This window comes from Cornus florida, unplaced genomic scaffold (genome assembly GCF_030987335.1).
Source record: "Cornus florida cultivar Cherokee Brave unplaced genomic scaffold, ASM3098733v1 CherokeeBrave_3.0.0_Hap2_Chr08, whole genome shotgun sequence".
Taxonomy (NCBI): domain Eukaryota; kingdom Viridiplantae; phylum Streptophyta; class Magnoliopsida; order Cornales; family Cornaceae; genus Cornus; species Cornus florida.
In genome coordinates this window covers 37835131-37862122 of record NW_026775578.1, presented here as the reverse complement: position 1 = coordinate 37862122, position 26992 = coordinate 37835131, and the positions used below count along the sequence as shown (strand labels likewise).

The 26992-nt window shown below is 34.0% G+C and overlaps 1 pseudogene; it reads right to left on the bottom strand.

Annotated features, from left to right (window-relative positions):
- LOC132270072 (uncharacterized) overlaps positions 1-26694 on the bottom strand; it is a 31918-nt pseudogene extending 5224 nt beyond the window's left edge.
- Positions 26695-26992: the final 298 nt, after the last annotated feature.

The following is a 26992-nucleotide window of genomic DNA, read 5'->3' as shown; positions in this document are numbered from 1 at the left end:
TTTTTTTTTTTTTTTTTTTTTTTTTTTTTTTTTTTTTACAAATAATCTCTCTATAGAACTGATACGGCGTGAGTTATAAAAGATAATTATAACTGTGGTTGTGATAGTTTAGGATTCCTTTTTGAAATTTAAATTTTAAAAACTCTAATATCTTTAATTTAACATTCAAATAATAAATAATAAATAATAAAATATAATATACGAAATTTAAGGGTTTTACAAGTTGTTTATGTAAAAATGAAAAATATATGATAGGACATACCAAAAAAAATGTTTTGTTTATGTTTCAGTGTTGTTAAAAAATAATAATAATAATTAATATAGAATTTTAATTCATTTTTAATTTTTATGCTAAGAGTTTGACCTAATTTAGTAATGATTCTTATATCATATCGTTACTACTCTACTAATTTATCATCATAAATATGTTTAGGAATGATAAAACATCACGCCTTCTTGTCCTCTTTATATTTATATAAGGGTTACAGGTTCTTAAATGATTTTGGGAATCACAATGGAGGTTACTATTGAAAATGGACGCGGTTGCTGGGCGGAGATGGAAAAAGTCACCTACTGATAAATTATAATTTTGCCCAGGGCAAATTATATTAAATCCCCTTCACTTATAGCATTTTGTTGTAAACCCCTCCAATTATTTTTTGTACTAAAAAACCCCTAACTTACCGAGGGAGTTTCATTTTGACTTATTATCAAAAATACCCCTACCAAGTCAGGGGTTTATGAAATTCACCCAATTGTGTGAATTTAGCACCAAAAAAAAAAAAAAATCAATTTTTATTTCTTGAATAATAATATTTAAGATTATATATTTTATTTCATGCATCTCCATAATTTTAATTAAAGAAAACCATAAAAAACAAAAGTCATACACTGACAATATTTACTCATATTATATTTTATTTTTCCTAGTTGGTATTCACATACCTCTTAAAAAAATTGTTTGCACCGATCCTGAGACCTTACTTCATAAGTCACCATAGCCCAATCTTTTCAACTAGGTCAACCCCTTGGGATTACCGAGAGTATATTTTTTATATAATGCATATATATAAATGTATGAGATGGACATTTGATCAAACAATTAGATCGACAAAAATATATTTTAATTACAAAAAAAAAAACAATTGAATGATATAAAACTCCCCTTGACTTGGTGGGAATATTTTAGTTAAAATAACCCCTTTGATCAGTTGAGGGGGTTTTCTAGCAAAAAATAAAATAAAAAGGAGTTTATTGCAAAACACTTTAAGTCAAGGGAGGTTTAATACAATCCCCCAAATTTATACTAAGCAAACCCTAGTTTATCATATTCCAATCACTAAGTATCTTTTTTGTTTTATTCTTATTTGAAAATCTTTATAGACTTTATGTAATATATTATATATATGTTATTTTGGCGTAGCAAGAAACAGACTGTGGTTGTTCGATCTAGTACAGAAGCTAAATATAGGGCGCTTGCTGATACTACTTCTTAGCTTCTATGGTTGCGTTGGCTCCTTCAAGACATGGGAGTTTCTTTATCCACTGTCACTCCTATGTATTGTGATAAGAGAAGTATAATCCAAATTGCACAAATAATATTTTTCATGAGCGCCCTAAACACATTGAGATTGATTGTCATTTTGTTCGTCATCATCTTCTTCAGAAGACCTTACAATTGCGGTTCATCATTTCACATGACCAGATCGCTGATGTTTTCACCAAATCGCTTCCGTCATACCGCTTTCAAGATCTCATTTCCAAACTCAAAATGGTTTCATTCAATCCACCTTGATTTTGAAGTAGGTTGTTAAAATATATTGTAGAATTTATTATTACTATATTATATAATATATTCTAACCTTGTATTGGATTACCATATATATAGTTACCATATATATATATATAAGGTTTACTTGTTCATCACACATAACCCCTCTTATATAAACCCCTGTTGTATACATCTCTTACACATCAATACATATACGTTTTTCTCTCTCTTTTATATTTAACAGAAATCAAATTCAAAAGTGAGTAATTAATAGGTCAGATTCTCGAATACCTTATAAATTACTCCATTTCTCCCAAAATAGTTTTTTGCTTTGGGAACTGTGTTATTTTGGGATGGAAGGAGTATTTAATTTGTGACGGTCTTGGTTTTTCAAGGCAGTATGTTTTGTGATGAACCGTACTTTGACCCGATAACGGATCCGAAATGCGGAAGCGAAAATAGAAAACAAGTCTCTAGGGATATACAAACATCCGTAGGACACCAAAGTGACCTTTTATGAGGCCACAGAACTCCACGAGAACGAACGCGGAAGAAAAGATCAGAAAAAGACCAAATAAGACCCCAGGGGCAAAATAGTCTTTTTACAAGGAAGTAACATCTCTGGAAATGTACATCATTCCCAAAACAAATTCGTGACTTCCTTCAAAGTCACGAAGCTCATAAAAAAGCATAGCGGAAGCAATTTAAAAAAAAAAAGAAAACCGAACAAGTTTAGCCCCAAGGGCAAAATAGTAATTTTTAGCAAGATTTGGGTGCTACCGAGCACACCATTGGAAAGACAACAAAAAATTAATCAAGTTAGACTCAAGAATCACTTGATTCGGAGTCCGGATGGAAGAGAAAAATCCAAAAAAGATTTGACGTCGCCGCGACCGTGAATAGTGTTTTGATAGTAATGAACAGTGTTCTGACAGCAGTGAATAGTGACCTTGGCAAAATGCTGAAATTTGTGTGCCGTTTTGAGGCACTAAACAATTTTTTTTTAGAAAAACATAAAAAAGAAACCCCCCTCAAATAATTTTTCCAAGCTGACCATTTTAAAAGAAAATTTTATTTTTGAATTGAAATCCCCAAAATGCCCTTATAATAGACTTTTTAAAAAAAATGCATATGCGCACAGAAAATCAGATTTGACGCGGGATTTTCGAGACTGAGACAGCATTTTCTAAAAAAATGTTATGAAGAAACCCCCTAAAATCACTTTTTTTTATGTGATCATGTCAAGGCCGAAATTTATTTTTCAAAAAAAAATCCCAAAATGCTCCTAAATCAGTTTAGGTGGAAAAAAAAAAAAAAAAAAAAAAGAAAAAAAGAAGAAGAAGAAGAAGAAGAAGAATTAAGAAAAAAAGATAAACAACTTTGCACCAAGTGCTCATTTAACCCTAAATGGTGTTTTGTGCTAAAACGATCATGCACGCAAATGTATTTAGTGATTTTAAGTGCGCGTGAATGGTCCGTGGGCCCCATAAATGCCTGATGCAAAATACGACCTATCCGAACCTCAAAATGCAAAGAAAATATTTTAAATGGAAAACTTGAGACCAACAAGCATCCATTTCATATAAAAGTGATATTTTGTACAAGGTGAGCATTCACGCAAACGTAATATACATATTTACACGCGTTCCAATGGTCTACGACCTCAATGGTCGCTAAATACAAAATATCACTTATTAAACCTCAAATTTTACCTAAAATGAATTTTAAAAGAGAAACTTAAAACTAAAAATTATCAAATGGTTTCGAAGGACCGTTTGGCCCTTGTCCACACTTCATACATAAATGAAGAGATCCTATGGAAATGGGTGAGTAACATAAGTTACTCGTAGGAGATGAGCATGCATAAACCTAGCGTTTTATAAACTTATTAAGTTGATATAAATCAATTCATACGGTCATGCCACCTAACGTTTATGTCAAAAGTAAGACTCAGGGAGCATCCCAAGCTACCTTAGAGCATTTTTAGCGTAAACTACATCATTCATACAATTTAACAATATAGGAGCATATAGTGTAACGCAACAAGACATACGTATTCAAAGTTATCAACTTGTAACCTAAAATGCGAAAACAACTGAAATGGTTTATGCCATCTAACGTCTATGTTCTAAATGAGTCTAAGGAATCATCCTAGGCTACATTAAACAATTAATACCCAAATTACATTATCAATGCAATTTTAATTAATATTAGAACTTTTAATACAACGCATCAAGGTATAGATTATCAAAGTTAACAACTTGAAATCTAAAATACGGAAACAACAAGTTATGATAATTTAATGTTATTAACTTGTGTTAAAAAGCATGGCATGCAAGTATACTAAGCACATGTATACAACACCTAATTGAAATGTCAAACACCGTATCACAAGCTATAAATAATCCATATTAAATAACTTCGAATTGAAAGCGAAATCAAGTAGTGGCGGAAAGACAAATGATATGTGATAAGTGCTTAAATATTGCACATTTTAGCAACTAAGTTAGGGTATTTTAGTCCTTACATCTATCTTACTTTCATGTTTTAGTTCTAATTTATGTTTTTGTCAGTTCCAGGTCAATAAGGTTCAAACAGACTAATTTTGGTTCATTAAAGCCTTTTTGGAGACAAGCAAAGACAATCGGAAAAAACTTAGAAAATGGCAAAAAGAGGCCACAGCCCATTGTTCGTATAGTGACCTTATCTTTCAAAAAACGGTCAATTCTACCTTTTTCCGGGCCTTTGATGATATTCCCAACGATCAAGAAGCAAACTGATTAGTCCGGGGCCAAAATGGAGTTAAACGGGGCTTAAAAGAGATTTCTAGCACCGGGGGATCAATCCTCCAGAGTGAGGGATCGATCCCCTACTACTGGCAGAAAGGTGCAAAAAAATACCCCTTGGGGATTGATCCCGAAGGCTAGGGGATCGATCCCCAGCCCCTAGCAGCATTGCGGGATTTAGCTTTTACTTGGTTACGGGATTTTCTTGTTTGGGCTTATTTTGTGAACTATAGGCCTCCAATAATGTGGATATTAAAGGAAAAAACAAAGACCCATTGTAGAGAGAGTTTTTATGATTATTTATTTAGTTTTTAGTTTTTCTGTAAGAGAGATTGTTCTCTCTGGAAAAAGCAAAAGAAAGAAAAAGTTAGGGTTTCAAGAAGTGTTACAAACTCTCTATCTACAATAGAAAGAAGAAAAAGAATGAGCCAAAAGATGGAGATGGAGCTTGTTGACACCATGATCATCTCCTCCATGAGCTAGTTCTTCACTTAGGGCTTGGATGAGCCCTAAGTTCATATAACCTAAACTTTTGTATTTCTTTTCTTGGGGAATTAATATGTTGTAATTAATTATATGGCGTTGTGATTTCTTTATATATACATGCTTGATTTGACAAATTAAGGATTGTATTGATGAATTCTTTCATTGAAATCTTTAGTTGATTATATATCTATGTATGATTAATTAGTGATTTAATTCTTCATTAGATGATTTAAACTTAATTCTTCCATTAATTCTATATGTAAATTGCATGTCTATGTGTGATTACTTTAGAATTATATTCTACACTAGATACTCCTTATAGCTGTGTTTAGTGATGGCCAAAGCATGATACTTATTTGATACAACTGTCAATTAATTTGATGGATAAAGGCTTAATCTTGATGGGTTGTTCTACAAATTAGCTTACTTGTCATTAGTTAATTGTAGTAAAGTAGGCAATTTGTGCTTGATTATGTTAATCCATACTTCTAATTGCAATTAATATTATCTTCTTGATTGATGTGTGCTCTTATCGGATATATTTGTGAATGTGTATGGTGGGTTATGACGTAGTTTTGAATGGGTTCTACACTTTAGTTTAATTATCATTAGGTAGACAATTCGTTCTTGATGTTAATAATCTATGCTTACAATTGTGATTTGTGATGATAATGTAACCACATCTATGATTACACAAATGATTTCTCCATTAATTGAAAGTAAATGGTTAATTGCATGGGCTTAGTGGTGAATCCTAACCCTAAGACTCTCTTCATGTCTCTTTAATCCCTTAGTTTAATTTACTGGCATTGTAATTTATTTAATCAATTCACCAAACTCTTTTTCTCTCAACTCTCTCTTTCTCTCTCTCTCTTGTGCAATCTCATTAGCACTAAAATCAAGTTTAATCTCAACACGTGTTCAATTCCTTAGGAACGATCCCTTCTCACTTTATACTTGACGGTATAAATGTTAAGCGGCTTTTATATAAATTTAAAGTATGATGCCTGTTTGAAACCATTTTCAAAACCGAAGTGTTGTGCATTATTTTGTGCACATGGTCGGGTCGCATCAACATGTGGTCTCAATGACCAAGCAAGTGATCCTGGGTTACTAGTGTTGGCATTTATATGCCCTGGCATAGCAAATTCCCATCTGGATTATAGTGACATATGTTCCTGACGTTTCTGAAATATTTATGCTTTATACAATTGGTGAATTCAATGTATTATGTTTCGATTCACTATGGAATTGATAGTGTCCTTATGATTACAAGAGATATTTATATATGTATGTGATGGCAATCAATACATGTATATAAATAGTAATCATAAATTGTTCATAGTCAGTAATTATGGATGGACTCATAATTAATTAAGACTTGAACTGGATCCGCGTTAGGTTGAGATATATTGCGAGAGCCGTCGTATGCAATTGCTCCCTAACACCGTCATGGCATTGGACTCTTAAGCATGAGAAAAGTATAAACTCTTTTATTAATTAATAATTACTTTGTTTTGTTCGGCGAATTCTTCGGGATCCTTAGACCGACACTTTGGGTAGTTATGTAATTAATAGTTAGAGGGTTATATTTTCGATATTTGCATCATTGCTACTTGTATTTATTTTATATTGATTATGGTTGATTACAAAATAAATTCGAAGGCCTTCGTGTATTTTTAGACAAAATGATTTATTATATATTTATTTATCTAAATTATTATTTTTGTCAAACAAATGTTTTATTGTGATCGAGCTAGAAATAATCAAAGGTACCAAAATAAATATATTAATTAAGTAGTCGGATTGATGGCTTTATTTATCCGATAACTAATTATGCATAAAGAGGTCAAAGTGTAACATTGACTTAGAGGTTATTTATTATTTAATTGGAGTTCAATTAATTTCTTTTAGTGGAGTAGAAATTAATTTATGAATTAATTTAATTGGGTCCATGGACCGAGCCAATTATTAATTCATTATAGCCAATAAAATAATAAGCCCAAAGGATTCTCACTCATAGCCCAACTTGATATTGGAATCCTATTAGATTTGAGACATGTGAATTAGAGATTGAGAAGGAGTTATTGTTTCCTTTTCTTTATCTTTATGTTGCCTATATATATACATGGTCTATGTATATTTTAGGTGTGATTTTTAATAGAAGGAAAAAGAAATATATTTTCTCTCTCTAGAAAATTAGGGTTTATGTTCTCATATAAGTGAGGCTCCCACAAGCCTAGTTTTCCAAGGTCATTCATGGAGGCTTATGAGTAATTCCTAAAGGCAAAACAATTACCAAGAAGATGGAGATCCGAGGAGAAGACATCTTGCTAAGGGATCTACAATAAGTGAAAACATTCACTTTAGATGAAAGATTTAAAGGTTTACACAGACTTTTGATGTAAGTATTCAATCTGTTACTTGAATGATACATCATATTTTATTTTTACATAAAACTTGTCTCTATGTGATGAATCAAGATTTATGAATCAAAATCCCTCAAAAAGTTTTTAAAACTTGCACGTTTCCCAACAGTGGTATCAGAGCATGGTTTGATTCATTAGTAGAGATTATGTTTTTTTTATTTATCAAAATCATCATCATGGATCCAAATTATATATATATATATATATATATATATATATATATATATATATTAATGTATGTTGATGAATGAATTAATATATTGATATATATTGATACATGAAGATGTATGTATAATTGTGAATGGATGATGATGTGTGTTTGGGTCATGGATGAAGCTTATAGGTTATTTGAATGTAATTTTATCTTTGGATGAATGTAATTAAGTCTTTGATTTAGCCGTTTGAAAGTTTAATGATGTAATTTAATTTTTTCCATTATATTTCAAATTATAAATATTTTTAAAGCATGTAATCTTCATCAAAGAATGCAATGAAGCTTCAAGAAGGTCCAAAAGTTAAATTAGGCTTCAGGAATTTTCTGAAATTTTTTCGGATTTTTTCGAAATTTTTCTGAAATTTTTTTGGCTTAATTTATATTTTTTGGAATTTATTATATATTTTCTGGAATTTACGGTAGTTTTCCGGCCACCGAAGCGTCGCCAGCAGCAAGGGCGGTGCCGGAAGGTGGACGAAGAATCCGGTGCGGCGCAAACCACATGCGCGCGCACCTACAGCCGTTAGATCAGCATCAACAGGTGAGAGGATTCAGTGCAGCAGCGCCTATGGTGCGCTCATGGCGCACCCCAACCATACAGCGCATGGCGTGCACGTGCCAGCTAAGTCCAGCGCCACTTGGCTCGTGGCAACGCGTGCCACACGCCACAATTTTTCCCAAGCGCATCTATGCGCGTGAAGCGCGTGTGAGGCGCGTGGCTGGCGTGTGATGGTGTGTTATGGTGCATTGAACCTGGTCTAAACTTTTGCTGGGTCAGAGGAACTAGTGATGGACTTCCAGGCTTGGTTTAATAATTATATTGTGCTATTTTTGCTCATTAATGAGTAAATTATTGCCCCGAATTGGATTTTAAAGTTATTTTCTGCTATGTAAAAATAGTGGAAGTTTAATGGGGTGCAATAATTATAGTACTTAATAATTATTTAGTTTTTAATGTTAAAAGCTAAATCCATTGGCCATTTTATCTGCTCTATCATTTATTTATTTATGTGATGTATGAAATGCATATAATAGATAATTATTAATTAATTATTGTTCATACATTGGATCCATGATATTTAATTAAATGACTTGATTTATATTAATTAAATTATGAAAATTAATTGGATTTGATTACTAATTAATTTGAGGACACTTATTGGGAAACGAAAATTTATTTTTGTAAATTATTTTTAAAGTGTGCTTCAAATTAAATATTAGTGAATCATTTAAAGTCCAAATATTTTCTAAATTTAATTGGATTAAAATCAAGACGTTTTGCATGCATCATATCATGTAGATGAATAAATTAAAAACTCTAATTATAAATGATTAAAAAATTAAGTGGGAGCGGGGATTTTTATACATTACCCCATGGCCTTCGTTATTAAAACCATTGTAATTAGATCTTAAAAAATAAGGTCCCACACATGATTTGAAGAATCTTAATATTACAAGAATGGTTGTCTCATGAAAATTAAAATATTAAATATTCATTGTAATTAGATCTTTAAAAATAAGGCCTTACGCATGATTTAAAGAGTTTAGATTATAATATCAAGAGTCAAGATATTTAATGTTTTATTTTTCATTAGAACATTAACAACGTTATACACTCAATCTAAAATCAATAGTGTTAGCTCCCCAACGGGTGGTCTACACTAGGTGATTTTAGAAAGGCTAAACATAGTCGGGAATCATTTCATATAGATAGATAAAACATTGTCTTAAGAGATATGGAGATGATGGGATTTGCCCGCCAATAGCAATAATGAACTTCGCCAACCGAATAAGTTATTGGTGTATTGGTTATCCGATTTTTTATACAGTGGTTAAGGGACCCATATACTATTTTAATGGAAGTGTTCGCCTAATAGCAAATGAATCTCAACAATAGTAATAATGAACTCCTCCAACAGGATAAGTTATTGACATATTGATTGGTTGATTTATTATGCTACAGAGTTGAGGGATCCGCATTAATTAAAAGGGATTGTTCACCAATAATGATAATGATCTCTTATTCGATTGAGATTTATTATATTATGTGGTTAACAAACTCATTTTAATTTTAAATATGCATGATAGTATTAATAATTCACCTTGCATATTGTATGAATGCATTTATATTCAGATGAATTATGTCTAATCCATTTTATCCGCTTGCTTACATATTCTATGATATTGGACCTTATTTATAATGACTGGAAAAAGAACTAAGATATTTTATTCACAACGTAAGGGTACAAAATGTATTTTCTACTCCTAAACTTAATCCTTTTACTTTGAGATACCGAATTTGACATTAATGCTTTTAATAAATTAGATAAGGCAAATGATATGACTTGGTACAATAGTCTAGAGTTTAGCTCGCATATGCTCCAAAGCTAATATTTGCATTATTTTATTTTCTTTAAGCATCATGTTAAATGTCAATGAGATGTTTTGGTGAGATTAGATAGAGCATATGCCTAAGTATTGTGTCAAATTTAAATACTATCAAGATAGCTTGAGGAACTCCAGTTTGATATCGGATTTTGAAAAATGATTGTTTATTATTTAAAAATTGAACTGGAGGTCAATATGGCTGACTTGAATGGTAAGTTTCAAATTGACATGATTATTGCCTTGTTACCAAACTCGTTCGACTCTTTTAGAGTGAACTAAATAAGGAATCAGCTTGAGTTCACACTCGCTGATATTCTTATAGAATTGGTAACAAATGAAGGGATAATCAAAAGTATAGGCATTCTTTTCAATCTAACCTAGTCTATACCATCTTCTTCTAGGCCCAAGTGGAAGGGCAAAGGAAAGAAGAAGGATGATAATAGGACTAGGCTAGCACAAAACATGGGTATTCAAAAAGGTTAAAGGGAATAAGGCAGTGTATGTTGAGGGCGAAGAAAATTGTTTCTTTTGTCGCTAACTAAGATACTAAAGGACGAACTGTCTAAGCAATGACGTGGCATAGAAAAATGTATATTTAATCATTGAGCCATGTTATGTGGTTGTATCTATTAATTCTTGATGGATAGATTCTGGAGCCACTAAACATGTTTGCAATTCGTTGCAAGGATTTCAGGAATCCAGAAGCCTCGATGATATGGATATATATTTGTCTTTTGACCTGATGTCAAGGTTGAAGCTAAATCAGTGGGAGTATTACATCTGAAATTAGAGAGTATGAGGATATTAGTATTAGAGAACTATCTTTATGCACAGATGTTAGACGTAATCTAATTCTTGTTTCACTTTTTGTTTATAAAAACTGTATTTTTATTTTGTAAAACTGGTTTTATAAAATTGAATAGATGTGCGATTGCTTCTGGTGCATTGAAAGATGGTTAATATACTATAATCACAAGCTCTTAATATTTGCAGGATGTAAAAACTAATGTTGCATATTTTAGATTGAATGTTAAGAGAAAATTTGTTATTCATGACTCATTGTATTTTTAGTATCTATTTTTGAGTTATAATCAGTTAAAATAAGATTCATAAATTGGTCAAAGAAGGTTTATAACCTAGTGAGACAGAGGAGCCTAAACCAACTTGTGAATCCTGTTTTGAAAGATAGATAACCCTAATGGCTTTAATAAGCTAAATGAAATAGACATAAAGAACAATTGGAGTCGGTACACACAAACACGTATGATCTTATGAACATCCAAGCAAGTTTACTCACGTTTTGGATAAATTTACCTGATGCGACACAAGTCTTAAACTTTTGGTAAATTGTGAGATTGTTAAGATTGATGTGCAGCATAGATTAGGTAAACTTATCAAGACACTTTGATCTAATCGTGGATATGAGTATTTCTTGGGATAGTGCAAAGACTATATGGTCAATGAGGGTGTTGTGTACCAGTTTTTCGCAATTGACGCTAAATTGATTTAGGTGTCAAATAGAAATAACAGAATTTCGCTTAACATGGTTAGATATATGATGAATTATCTCTTTCATTTTAAAGTTTAGCATTAATGATATCGATGCGCATTAAGAACTGGATTCCATCTTAGTCTGTCTCAAGGATACCGTTTGAGCTGTGTTTTTGACTAAATCTTAGTTTGAATCACATGCACATATGGGGTAGTCTTGTACATGTGTGCTTGATATGGATAAATGAGTTGGAAGCAGATCATACGCATGATAGATTTGATAGCTACTTTAAAGGCACTAGAATGGATTATTTTATGATCTCAATGATAAAAGTTGATTGTTTACACTCACTGTTTATCTATAGGAGAATCATATTATGAATCACATACCTAGTAGCATAATGTTAGAGAATATGGTATGAGTACCAGATGTACCACATATGAACACACTTATTATAAAGATTGAGAATAATATATGAATTCCCGATTGATGCGTCAGCATCATCTAATATACAGATTCCTGCATCGGTACATTATTGTAGTGGGAGGATTATCATCTAATCCGACAGAATCATGTTTTTTGGTAAGACCGTTATGGACATCCCTGTTAAACATGAGTTGGACCCAGTAAGCTACACAGAAGCGTGAACCGATATGGATACAGATCGTTTTGGCGAGTTGCTATGAAATCAGAGCTGGAATCTATGTATTCTAATAAAATCTGGGATCTTGTAGAACTTTCTAGTAGGGTGATACCTATGGAATGCAAGTTAATCTACAAAAAGATACCAGAAGATTTCTTAGTGAATAAATCATGAGTGTACAAGGGAATGTCATTATTTTTCTAATTCTATATATATTGATGACATCCTACTCATTTAGAATGATATGAAAAGTTTTGTCATCAGTAAAGAGGTAGTTGTTCAATTATTTTGAAATGAAGGATTTTAAAGATGTAAGCTATATTCCTAGGATCTAGCTTTTGCAAGATCAGGTTAAAAGGAAAATAGGCTTATCTTAATAATCTTACATTTTATAAAGTTTTTGACCAGGTTTGGTATGCATAACTCAAAGAATGAGTTCTTACTTTATTGATATGGAGTGGTCTCTCTAATAAGTAGTTTTCCAAGACTAGCAGAGGAGATTGAGCAAATGAGACTGGAACTATATGCTTTGACATATGGGAGTCTCATATATATATTCCATGGTCTATACCAAACAAGACATCCGCTACATTGTAGGGATAGTAAAAAAATATCAGTCCAATCCTAGACTTGATAACTGGTCTGTTGTGAAAAATATCATAAAGTACTTTAAAGAGAACCAATAATCTCATACTCATTTATGGATATGATGATGTGGTTCTAGTCAAGTATGCTAGTTATGATTTTAAATCAGTTGTAGATACTATGAGGTTCATTACTCAGTGTATGTTCACTCAATGGAAGGGAAATCAGTTAGTAGATTGTTAAGCAGATTTCAACTGCTGACTCAAACCTGCAGGTGGAGTACATTTCAGCCTTAAAGGTAGCAAAGGAAGCCTTTTGGTTTGATCTCACTGATTTAGAGGTTGTGGAGTATATTACCTTGCCTATCGAGCTATATTGTGACAATAGTGCAGAAGTAGTCAAAACCAATGACCCAAGGTTCTATAGAGGAACAAGATACACTGAGAGGAAGTATCATGTTTTACATGATATTGTCCGGCAAGAAAATGTACTCATGGCTAGAACATTACATTGGAACACAACTTTGTTGATCCATTAACAAAGGTGTCATTGATCAATAATTTTGATCGTCATCTGGATAACATTGGAGTTAGATGCAATATGAATTGGCTATGAGGGTAAGTGGGAGCTGTTGGGATTTATATACCCTGGCATAGCAAATTCCCATCTGGATTATAGTGACATATGTTCCTGACGATCCTGAAATATTTATGCTTTATACAATTGGTGAATTCAATGTATTATGTTTCAATTCACTATGGAATTGATAGTGTCCATTTAATTACAAGAGATATTTATATATGTATGTGATGGCAATCAATACATGTATATACATAGTAATCATAAATTATTCATATCGGTAATTATGGATGGACTCATAATTAATTAAGACTTGAACTGGATCCACGTTAGGTTGAGATATATTGCGAGAGCCGTCGTATGTAATTGCTCCCTATCACCATCATGGCATTAGACTCTTAAGCATGAGAAAAGTATAAACTCTTTTATTAATTAATAATTACTTTGATCTGTTCGGCGGATTCTTCGGGATCCTTAGACCGACACTTTGGGTAGTTATGTAATTAATAGTTAAAGAGTTATATTTTTGATATTTGCATCATTGCTACTTGTATTTATTTTGTATTGATTATGGTTGATCACAAAATAAATTCGAAGGCCTTCGTGTGTTTTTCGACAAAATGATTTATTATATATTTATTTATCTAAATTATTATTTTTGTCAAACAAATGTTTTATTGTGATCGAGCCAGAAATATTCAAAAGTACCAAAATAAATATATTAATTAAGTAGTCGGATTGATGGCTTTATTTATCCGATAACTAATTATGCACAGAGGGGTCAAAGTGTAACATTGACTTAGAGGTTATTTATTATTTAATTGGAGTTCAATTAATTTCTTTTAGTGGAGTAGAAATTAATTTATGAATTAATTTAATTGGGTCCATGGACCGAGCCAATTATTAATTCATTATAGCCAATAAAATAATAAGCCCAAAGGATTCTCACTCATAGCCCAACTTGATATTGGAATCCTATTAGATTTGAGACATGTGAATTAGAGATTGAGAATGAGTTATTGTTTCCTTTTCTTTATCTTTATATTGCCTATATATATACATGGTCTATGTATATTTTAGGTGTGATTTTTAGTAGAAGGAAAAAGAAATATATTTTCTCTCTCTAGAAAATTAGGGTTTATGTTCTTATCTAACGGAGGCTCCCACAAGCCTAGTTTTCCAAGGTCATTCATGGAGGCTTATGAGTAATTTCTAAAGGCAAAACAATTACCAAGAAGATGGAGATCCGAGGAGAAGACATCTTGCTAAGGGATCTACAATAAGTGAGAACATTCACTTTAGATGAAAGATTTAAATGTTTACACAGACCTTTGATGTAAGTATTCAATCTGTTACTTGAATGATACATCATATTTTATTTTTACATAAAACTTGTCTCTATGTGATGAATCAAGATCTATGAATCAAAATCCCTCAAAAAGTTTTTAAAACTTGCACGTTTCCCAACAACTAGCCCGCCAGGTACTACCTAGTGCGCACTAAATCTGAAATAAAACTGAGATGTTGGTGCTTTAGGGTTACTAGCCCTCAGGGTACCCCCCAGTGCATACTAAATGTTATAGGGGGAGCTCTCATCACCCGTACTAGAGCCATGCCCTAGCCGTAATATATTTCAATGTTCATACACACTTTCCTAAAATCAACAAGTTGTGCATCAAGGTATAATACATATACACAATATATTAGTCAACTACCATGTACAAACAACTCATGTAAAACACACAATATTCATCCTATGTCTTCTAGCTACAATGACGTATGACATATCAAATATATAATGTGTATAAAAGCAAGTTAAAATATAACTTTTACTCATGAAATACTATAATGTAATCATACAACAAGTTCCAAATTTGCAAGTTAACATGAAAACAACTTCAATACCTAACTACTTCAATGGAAGCATATAATGAAATTTAATTAAATTAAATAACTAAATTCTCATGATTATATAGTAACTCCAAATATTCTAAAACTAATACAAGTCAAAGGTCATGGCAAGACCTAGTTTAATAACACTTTACAAGATATTTCTACCTAACTCACAACTAGGTAAATTAAACTTCATACAAGAAAATAATTAAATAAAGTTTTCTACACTCATTCAAATATTCTCATTTTCATATATGTTAATGAACATATTAAGGCCTAATTTAATATCACATTTTAAGTTTATTCCAAACTAGGTACAACCATGTGAATTAAATTCTATACAAACAATAATTAAATAAGAGTCTCAAAACCTATTCAATTATTCTCAAATTAATGCATATGATAGAACATATCAAGCTCATCAATAATATCAAGTAAAAAATTTAATTAAGTGAGTAGAATACTTAAAATAAAATTAATTAACGTAATTAATTAATTTTCTTTAGATTTTAAAACAACTCCAAATATTCTCAAATTCACCTATATTAAAGAACATATCAAGACCTAATTTAATATCACATTACAAGTTGATTCCATACTAGTTACAACCATGTAAATTAAATTTTCATACAAGTGAAAGATTAAATAAAATTGCAATACTTATTCAAATCATCCCAATTTAATATATGTTAATGAACATATCAAGGCTTAATTTAATAGCATGCCACAATTTAATTCCAAGTTATATACAACCATGAGAATTAAATCTTATACAAAGAAAATAATTAAATTAAATTCTAGATAAAATACCTAGGCATACATACAAGTTGTATAAACTCATACAACAATCAATACAACAATTATGTAAACCTAAGACATCCCCTACCTCACTTTGAGATGAAATCTCAAATCTCCACCGGAAGGAAAATGCTCCGAATTTGACAATATTTCTACGTTATGTCGGGGACTACGAGGGAAGTAACTTTAACCCTTGAGGCACGATAAAAATCCAAACCCGAACTCAAAAATGGTCAGATCAGCTTCTAATAAGGGGGAAAGGAGCGCCTCGCCAAGGCCTACGATAAACACTAAGGTACTACAACATTTTACAAAGGGAAAAAAGGTTAATTTGATAGAAGAGGGTGGCAGCCCCTTTGGGCTGCCATGGCTGATCTGCAGTAGTGTGAGAAGAAGATGATGAAATATTTTTAATTTTATAACCCCCTATTTATAGTAAAACCTTGAAAGTGTCTTGAAAGGGACCCACCAGGTTCGGAAAAATGAAATTTGCAACCGAAATGAAAAAAAATGAATAACGGAAGAAACGACGTCGAAAACCGAGTTCTGTGCAGAAAGATATGCCCCGAACAAGTTCGGCGGCAACCGGCGCCGAAAACCTTAAAACTGGGGAAAACGACCGTGAGGAAATTCTAAGAGCACACGACTCAATGAAAAGTGAAAATGAATCCCATACGAGGATCCAAGATCAAAACGAGGCATTTTGCAATAACTTTTGTTAATTGCACAATGGCTCCCTACAAAAAGGTATAACTGCAAAACTGTCCAGAATGAAAATATCTTCCAAAAGATATTTTCTTAAAAACCACTAATCAAAATATCTCCAAAAGATATTTATGAAAAATATCCTAATAAATATCAATGTTTTTGAAGAATCCTTTTATCCACGCCCCTACGGGAGAAAAAAAACAACCGGCGAGCTTTTATCTAAAAGTAAAGCTATGTGTTTTGAGGAAATCAACTGAAATGAAAACTTGTGAAGTCAAAACTCAACTCTGAACATGAAAAGTGAGGTTGTGCAAAAAAAATGACAAACAGGAGGTGTCCAAAAAATGAAAATGTGGAAATGACTCGGTCCTTAAAGGAAGTTGTCAATCTAAAAGAAAGAATCTCGGAAACCATTTCCGAGCACTTGAGACGACACTAAGTGATAAGTAACCGAACTCAGAAAAGAAAATTCAATGAAAAAAGTTTATTCGTAAAATTTCAGAAAAAGGAAATGAAGGAAAATGACATGGACGTCATTACATAATTATATTTTTTTTATACATATAATATATGCTTATTTTTATGTAGCTCGAAATATGAGACTGGTGACTGGTTCAAACGAAGTTTTGCTTATATTTGACAAAGATTGGTGTAAAAGACCTGTGAATTAAAGGCATCACTTTTGAATTATTTTCTTTATACAATTGTACTATAATTTGATAATTGAAAATAATGAAAGATGGATAGTTGAATATGTATTACACATTATACATTTCAGTTTTTGCTAGATTATTAATTTGTATTATTATTACATCAAATTTGTATTTGTTTATAAATTAAAGTCTAATTGTTTACTTGAAACTTCTGTAAATTTTGGCTTAAATCTTATTTGTGTTACGGAAGTTTGATATAAAATATAAAATAAAAAAAAACTTGGCAAAAATATAATGAATATAAATTGGCAAAAATTTGGCTAGATATATATATTTGTATGAATATAGTGAATTGTAATTTTTTTTTTTTTTTTTTGGCTTGAATTAGTCTTATGGTTGCTTCAAAGTTTTGCCCCCTAACCACAAAATCCTGGCTCTGCCCTACATGTGCCCCGTAATAAATTACGATGTCACCACCATTATCATAAAAAAGAAGAAGGTAAATGGAGATGAATGTTTCTAGCAGAATGATAATTGTTAAACTTAGAGAAGGTTCATATTGTTTGGGTTGAGATAGAAATGAAAAGCAAAAGTATTAAATGCGATTTTAATGTTGTGATTATTTTTATTTTTGAAGAGTTGACAAATGTAAAATAATTCTAAATTATAAAGTGTGATCATCAAAACTAGGAGTGGCAAAATTGGACACGGCACGATAACATGACACTAACACGACACAAGATAAGAGGGTTTGGATTTAGTATAAATGGGTTTGGGTCGGATAAGGGTTGACAAGATTAGAACACGAAAAAATTGGGTTGGGTTTGGGTTCAACTCGTGTAACCCATTTAATTAAACGGGTCGTGTCAACATGGATACAACCCAACCCATTTACAACCCATCTAAAATGTGAAATTATAAATTATGAAATAATAAAGGGTAAATTTGTATATACACACTATTAATATTCATTAAACCCTAACTATAAGTAGCAAGAGTTGGTCTAAAAAGCGCCTCCCTCAGTCCCTCTTTCAGTCTTTCATTTCCATTTTCCAAACCATTCATCTCTTTCAAATCCTCGATACACACTGACACCGCCTCCAAATCCTTCCTCTGCAGTAGACGTCATTCCGCTATCCCACCGTCCCGCCGTCCTTGACGTCATCCTATCGTCCCGCCGTCCTTGACATCATCCTACCGTCATCGACATCGATCTGCAGTCGACCTCGTCCCGCCGTCCTCCATCATCGATATCGGTCTGCAGTCGACGTGAGGTGTCGCTGTCCTGCCGTCCTCGACATCATCCTATCGTCATCGACATCAATCTGGTCCCGACGTTGTCCCGCTGTCCCGCCGTCCTCCGTCATCGACATTTGTACGGTAGTGCAGGTTTTTTATTTTTTTATTTTTTGGTTATAATGTTGGAAGTATTTTAAATTTCTAATGATTCTTGTTAATTATGCTTCTCCTGTAGGCTGTATGAGAGTTCTCTGCTAGATTCAGGATTGGAGGATGATTTATGAAAAAGAAAAGAAAAAAAAAAAGATGGCCTTTTGATGAAACATTTTGTTAATTATGGGAGTTTATTCATTAAATGCTATTATACATTCCAAAATTTGTGTTGTATGATTTGTATCATGCATGATTATCAATTTATCACATTCAGAAATGCTAAAAAAAAAAAAAAAATGATAAATGGGTCGTGTCATGTTGAACCCAACATGACACGACCTAATTATTACATGGGTCGTGTCGGGTTGAACCCAACATGACACGACTCAATTATTAAACAGGTTACATGGGTCGTGTCGTGTTACCCGTTTAATAATTGGGTCGTGTTTGTGTTTATCCTACTCGACACGAAAATTAAATGGGTCGTGTTCGTGTCGACCCATTTGTTATAATACCTATATCTTGACACGACAGAACACGAACTGCCACCCCTAATCAAAATTATGTAGAAAAGCCATAATAATTAATGATACTATAACGAGAAATTATTGGTTATAACAGTTGTACCATGTCATTGGTATAACAAACTAATAGAAACATTCTACTAAAGTCAAGTGGTTTGTTATATCGATGACGTGGTACATACGTTGCAACCAATAATTTCTTAGGATATTCATGTATTTTGTTTCCTTAGTGCTAATGGGTATGACTACATGTGAGAGATTGAGGAAGAGTTTTGGGTGTATTTGTGAGTAGCATGGTGCGGAAGTTGTTAGTGGATTAAGTTGTGATTATCACTCTAAGTGACCTAGAAGGGGTGAATAGGTCAACTTGCTCAATTTTCGCTATTGATTAATTAACCACAATTATGATCAATTAAACATTCACAACCACAAAAATAAATACTGTAAAGTAAAACAAGTAAAATAGAGTTTGAGAGATGACGCATGGTTTTTAGCAAGGAAAACCAATTGGAAAAACTTGAGGATTTTCACGCTGCCTGAAATGAAACAATCCACTATGGTTGAAGCAAAATACACTTGACTGTGACTCAAGCTCACATCATATTGCTGACAATCCACGACTTTGCAACTCTCCCATTCAAGATACTCGATTTCAGGCTTACTCTTGATATATGTAGAAAGGTTGTTTGTAGATCAACCAACACTCTAAGAATGTCTTGATCCCTTCAAAGTGTGATCGAAATTTTCTTTTACTTCAAATCATAATTTTGTGAAGGTTTGTTGAAAATTTGCTGCTCTGATCAACTTGTAATCTGATGTAAACTTTGAAGATTCCGTGTTGATGGAAAAACATCACCTTAATTACTCTCGTGTTTAAGTGCGTGCTCTAAAAAATAAACAATCAGATTTCTCTGAAAAATCACTTAAAAAGCTTTAATGATGAGTAAAAGATGAAAACTTTGATTTTCCAATTGAAGCAATCAAAAACTCCCCCTAGGGTTTTATAAAAATGTTATATTTATAGTAGAGAGTCCTTACAATATGTAAAAGATCCTTTAAAATCGTGCAAGGAATGCCACACAACTTTGGATAAAAATAGGAAACTGAAAAGTTACCAAAATATGATCTTTCACACATCAAAGAAAATGCAACCGGTTCAACTTCAAAGTGCAACAGGTTGGAAACCAGTTCCACTTGAAAGAGTATTTGGTTTCAAAAGTCCCAAGACCTATTTTTCTTCTGGAAGTGCAACCGGTTGGACTTCCAAGTGCAATCGGTTGGATTTTCCCTGAGAGCTGTTTTTGCTCATAAAGTGCAACTGTTTTAAAATGAAGTGAAACCGGTTGGACTTCATTGAATGCTATTTCTAACCAAAGCTCTCATACCCAACTTTAAAAATACTCACGAGTGTTCCTCACACACTTACCTGTACTAAATGATGTTCTCAATGGATTCAATGGTAAGAAGCACTTGCACTTCAACTGCAAAAGATCAAGACTCAAGATAAACACAATTACAACTCAATCATCAAGTTTTCACTTCGAAATATACTAATGTTATAATTTTATATCTCACAATCAACCCCTTTGGCAATTTTGAGACAAAACCAACTTAGACAATTTGTAACCTAACTCACATTAGAAAAAGTCAAAAAACATCCTATCAACATTATCTTTTTTTACCTTTAGATTCATTATGCAATGATTTTCCTATTGTTTTAGGCAAAGTGTCACAAGGCTCAAGAGACTCTCTTTTTGTTCCTTCTCTTCTTCTTAGCTTTATGAGTTTCATGCATAGAATTAAAGCAAAACAATTTATGCAATTTTTATTTCAATTCATGATACTTCAATTCAATTTCTTTCAACTCATTAAGCAAATACTTTGAACTCTCCAAATTTTTCTTTTTCTTCCCAAATTCAATTTTCCTTTTCTGACATTTATATTTGATATGATCTTTTTCTCCACAAAAATGACATATTAAAATAACTTTGGGTAGACTAATGATAACAGAGGGTTTGGCCTTAACTTTCACAAAAATATCTTTTGATTTTTGAAAATACAAATCATTTGAAGTTGAAAATTCTTTGTTACTACTAGTATCCTTAATTACTCCTTTCAACTTATCAAATTTGCAAGTGTCAATGTCAAATTTCTAAAAAGACTAACTGATTTTAACAAGATTACTACTCAAATTATCAAGTTTAAGTTCAAGTGATATATTTATTAAAGCCTTTAATATGTTCAAGTTCCTTTTTCCAGAAATTATTCTTATGAAAAAGGTTCAATTTTTTATGGCCAAGTTCTTCTAAATTTTTATTGGTGACTAAAACTTCTAACTTGCAAATATCCCTATCAAGCTCCGCAAGTTTCACTGTCTCCAACAAAATTTCAAAATCCCTTTTTCAACTTAGACCACTCAACATGCATGTTTGTGACAGAATTAGGAACATGAGATATAACCAAAACATCAATAGAGGAATCAAGTAGAGACATGCTTAACAAATATCACAACAATATCAACAAGTATGATCTACTCAATATATCGAGTGACGACGGGATAGAGCCGTTCCTAATACGCGCCAAATTGATGTAGTGAATGTGCAGTTCAAGAAAAGCCTTTTAGGTCATGTTTAAATTTATAAGAACCACTACCACCACTACCACTAACGTAGCAAGAGTGAGTAAGGATCGTCCCAAGGGATTGTGAGGATCGAACAAGGTCGTGGAATCGCTATTAGGGCTAGTAAGTCGAGTGATCAAACAATTGGTTGGTTGGTTGATTAGAGAGCAACTAAATTAAACTAAGTGATAACAAAAGAATGCAATTAAGAGTAAGTAAGAGAGAGAGAGATCTTAAGGTTTAGAGATCACCACCAAGCAATGCATTTCTATACCATTGACAAGTGACTAATGAGGGCAAATGGTGTGTTGCAATATTGGTGTGTGTGTGTTTGGTTGATTCAACAAGCAAGGATGACTAGTTAAGCATGTATTGTCTAAACATCATGTGAAAGGCGCAATATATCTAAGCAATGAAGCATATATTGTCTAAACAACATGTGAAAGGCACAATAGATCAAAGCAAGTCATTAATCCTTTCATTAAGCTCACAATCCAAATTCAACACAAGGTTAGAGACATATGCTACTTGTATTCAAAAGCTTAGATCATCAAACAACAAGCATGGATTGTCCTCCCATTTAACACTATAGTACAACTACACTACATCTACACTACTGGCATGAAAGTAAACTAGGGGAGAGGCATAATCCATCAAGGAATAAGTATGAACCATCAAGAAAATCACAAGAGTATTCCATTAAGTACTATGTTTTGACAATCTCTAAATCTATAGCATCAATACACATAGACATGCATCAATAGCACAAAATCTAGAGACAAGCACATGAACATCTATTCTAGCATACATAGACATATGGATAGAATGAAATAATCAATTGGAAGCATTGAACCACATAAAAATTGAATAAACAAGATCTATATATATCAAAGTGTCAAAACATTAATTACAACACTAATCCCTCAATAATACACAAGATTAAGATATAGAAAGCATGCTTGGGGCTAACTCTAGCCCCAAGAGGATGTCTAGCCACTCATGGTGATGTTGCTCCAACCCTCAAGGGCTAATTCCATGGAAGAAATCTGCTCCTTGTTGATAAAGAACTCCAATGGTGTCTCTAGCCTCCTCCTCCTTTAAGCTTGCTCTAAAGTTGTGATATGAAAATGATATTAGCTCACTTTGTAAAAAGCAATCCTTATCCTTATATAGGTAGGTCAAATGACACCCAAAAATGAGCTGTGGTCGTGCACACAATATTCCCTAATGATTAGATAAAGGACAACTTTTAATGAGATGGAAATTTAACTTTTTTGCACTGGAGGAAGTTCGATCGATCGAACCTTGGATTTGGATCGATCGAACTGGCTGAGATCCATCGAACTTAGGCCGGATCAATCTAACTGGTTGAGCTTTTTTTGGGAAAAGATAAATCCGAGATACTTTGGGAGATATTTTTGGGAAAAGGATAAAAGTGGTTAGTGGGTGGTATAGCTATGGATATGATCAATCATTTGAATAAGGACAAAAGTGTTGGATCGATTGAAGGGTGGTGTTGGATCGATCGAACTTTGGACTTTTTGGTTTTGGGTCAAGGCTTGGATCTATCTTGAGGTGCTGAGATCGATCACTGTTCGATCAATCGAACTTTGAAGTTGGATCGATCGAACTTTGCTGCTTTCCACCTTTAGCTTCATTTGCGCTCATCACATCCCCAAACTTAAATATTGCTAGTCCCTAGCAATGAACTAGAAAGTAAAGGAATGAAATGAACAACTATACAAGTATGAACTCGAAAACAATAAATGGATAACGCCACTGTCGTAGGGAACGTGATTGCACTTAGCATATGCAACAAGCCTTTTAAACCCCTAGGTTACCCCTAGTGGATGAGTGAAGTCTCGTGAGGGTTTCCAGAAATGGTACCCACAAACATTAAGCTCATTATTTCAAAAGAGGCACCAATATTGCAAACAAGCATTGGAAGAAAACTACCTCAGGTATGCAAATTTTCAAACATTTCCAAGCAATATCCCAAAATCTTAACATCAAGCAAGCAAATATAGTCCTCCACACATCAAGAAAATGATCATGCAAATTAAAACAACTCTAGAATCCTTTTGAGTGGACCGGCATCAAATATGTTGCTATCTAAGCCAACTAAAGAATTAATCACATCCTTACCCTCAAACTAGCACACAAATCTAGTACCGATCATCAAGACAAAAAGTGGACCTTTTATTAAAGCTTTATTGTTCTAGGTGCGCTTATTCTTTTCACTCGATTTTTTTTTTAATTTTTAATTTTTTTATAGGATCAAAGATGGAAACATGGTGCAATGTGTTGATCTCTTAAGGTTTCTAACGATTCATGAGGTCGAGCGTTAGGTCAATGACTCCCAAACCAGACGGCTTTAGGGCATTAGGCATTCAAACACCCCTACGGACTTACAAGCTCAAATCAACTAGGCTACAAATTTAAACAACCTCCATCTAATCATTTCCCACTTCTCACCTTTTGGGAGAAGTCTTCACTTTTTTTATTACTTTTGCAACTTTTTTGTTTTTTTTTTTTTGTTTTTGAATTCAATTATTAACCTAAAGTTTGGGCCCTCACCTTTCGGCGCGAGAAGTTCAATACTTGATGAGGCTAGAATCCTGGCTACTTAATGAAAAGGGGTTGTTATCCGCCTTTATCAAGAATGAAAGCTTTCAATGCACTACTAGCCCAACTGGGATATAACCAATTTAATAATCAACAAAGCATGTACCCCACAAATGAATGCGAGTGTGTGCCTGTGCTAGTGTAGAAGACTAGAGTGAATCTCAAAACAATCACAAAATCAAGATGATGTGGACTACAAGTGCAAGCAAGATATCAATCTTTTGAAAAATTTACTCATAAATGGCATCCACAAGGCATACAAGGAGTATTGGATTCTCAAGTCAAGCAAATTTTAAATTTTAAGCAATATAGTCCTCAAAAGATCAAAATCATAGCTAGATATGGACCATTCATAGAAATATCCCTCAATTACACAAGTCATGCTCAAAATTTTTGAATTTAAAACTAACAAACACTGTAAAGTACCATTCCCCCCAAACTTAAATGGCACAATGTCCTCAATGTGCAAAGAGAACAAAGGAAAGAGTATACCAGTGCAACTAAGCAAGAATGATCGGGACTGAAGTATCCGAAGTGGGTGGCATGGCCCCCCCAAACTTGGGATTAACTGTGGTCCTGAAAATTGGCATTTGGATAAACTTATCAGATAACAAAATGGGACAATCAGTGCACAGTGGACATACAAGTGTAGATGTGATAAACAGATAAAGAAATGAGAGAGGTATAAGGGTGGTCCTGAAAATTGGGTAGCACTTTCTCACTGAAGTTACTGTTATGCACCTGATGTAGTCAAATATACAGATATGAGAATATAATCATATGACATCCATAGCAAAAATAGATTTATAAAATAGATAAAGTGCAGGTACAACAAAAATATCAAAGCCGACAGACCGGCTGTAAAAATAATAGTACTGTACAATGACAAAAATAAAGTATCAATAGGAGAGAGGGATCATGAGATAGAAGGAACTGGGAACTCAGGAGGATGAGGTAGGATGGGCAGGTCGGGCTCCGCGGATATCTCTGAATAGATCTCGGAACATAGTCGCGACATCCGTGCTGAAGGTAGCAAAATCAGCTCTGTGGGTTGTGAGATCAGCTCGTATGGCAACAACAACATCCTCAAGAGTCTGCAGGTGTACTCCAAAGCCAGGGGTCAGATCTGGAGCCTTAGGTATAGATGAATCAGAAGAAAACTCCTGAGTCTGCTCTTGCTCGTGAATGGGCGACCCGGCTGGAGAATATTGCTCTGTATCATCTGTAGGGCGCTCTAAGTCAATATCTATATGCTTGGCAGCTGGATTGATTGGTGCGTCGTCCGTTGCGGGATCTGCTGTTGCTGCATGTGCTTTTGCCTGTGCCTCCTCCTCCTCTAGCTCCGCTGCAGCCACTACTGCGTGGTCCTGCAGGCGAGTAATGATGGCTCGTTAGCTTTTGTCCCAGTCTTTCTTCAGGAAGTGACAGGAACCTCTCTTGGGGTGCTCCCGAGGATGAATAGGGTAGCGCTGGTCTATAAGAATCTGGGTCATAAGGTGGCCGAAGGGGAGAGACTTAGCCCATCCGGGCTTCTCCTTGCTGATGTACTCGTCGACTAGCTTCATCATCACGCTCCAGATGAGCTCGGGAACAGATACCCAATAGCCTGTGTAGAATGCGTAGAGGGCTGTCAAATAGTTTCCTCTTCGCTGAATCTTATGTCCGGCCATGTATATGTTCCGAAAAAGAACGGAATCAAAAAACCATAGGTCATCTGGAAAAAATGTGCGGGTGGCGAAGGTCTCGCCAGTGGCATGGTGACCTGTGAGAAATACCGCCATGTCGGCGTAAGAAGGCCTGTATAGCCTCGGATATAACTCCTGTAGCTCTGGAGGGCATCTGTGTGGACAGCGGCAAGAGCGGGCTAGCGAGTCCACTGTGATGGTGATCTGATGGCCATCTGCAGAAGTGACCAGCTCTGCTGTGGTACGCGGGGATGGTCGGAGGTTCTGGTAGAACAACCGTACCAGCCGCAAGTAGACTGGCTCTGTGACTAGGGCAAGAATAGTGGCCAGGCCCCTCTGAATGTTGTCATGGTAGGCTGATCGGGTCAGCACCGATCCGGAGGAAAAGTCGGTGTCGAACGCTGACTCATGGTCGACTGTCATATGTGTATATCTAGGCGCGAGCCTATCATGCTCTAGATGAGCTGGCTGAGCTGGTATAAGTAAATGCTCAGCTCCAGTATGTGATGGAGATGGTGATGGTGTAAATGCAGGATGAGCCGTAGAGGTGGATGGTATATGGTCACCCTCAGCCTCATGAGATGTTGACTGAGGTGGGGTAGCCTGTGCTGGCTCCTCCTGTGCATGAGAGGGCTCTGCTGGCTCCTCTGTCCGTGGTCTAATGTGTCGGTGGGGCCCGTGTTGCCGGTTGGCAACGGTCTTCCTCTTAACCATGGCTTGC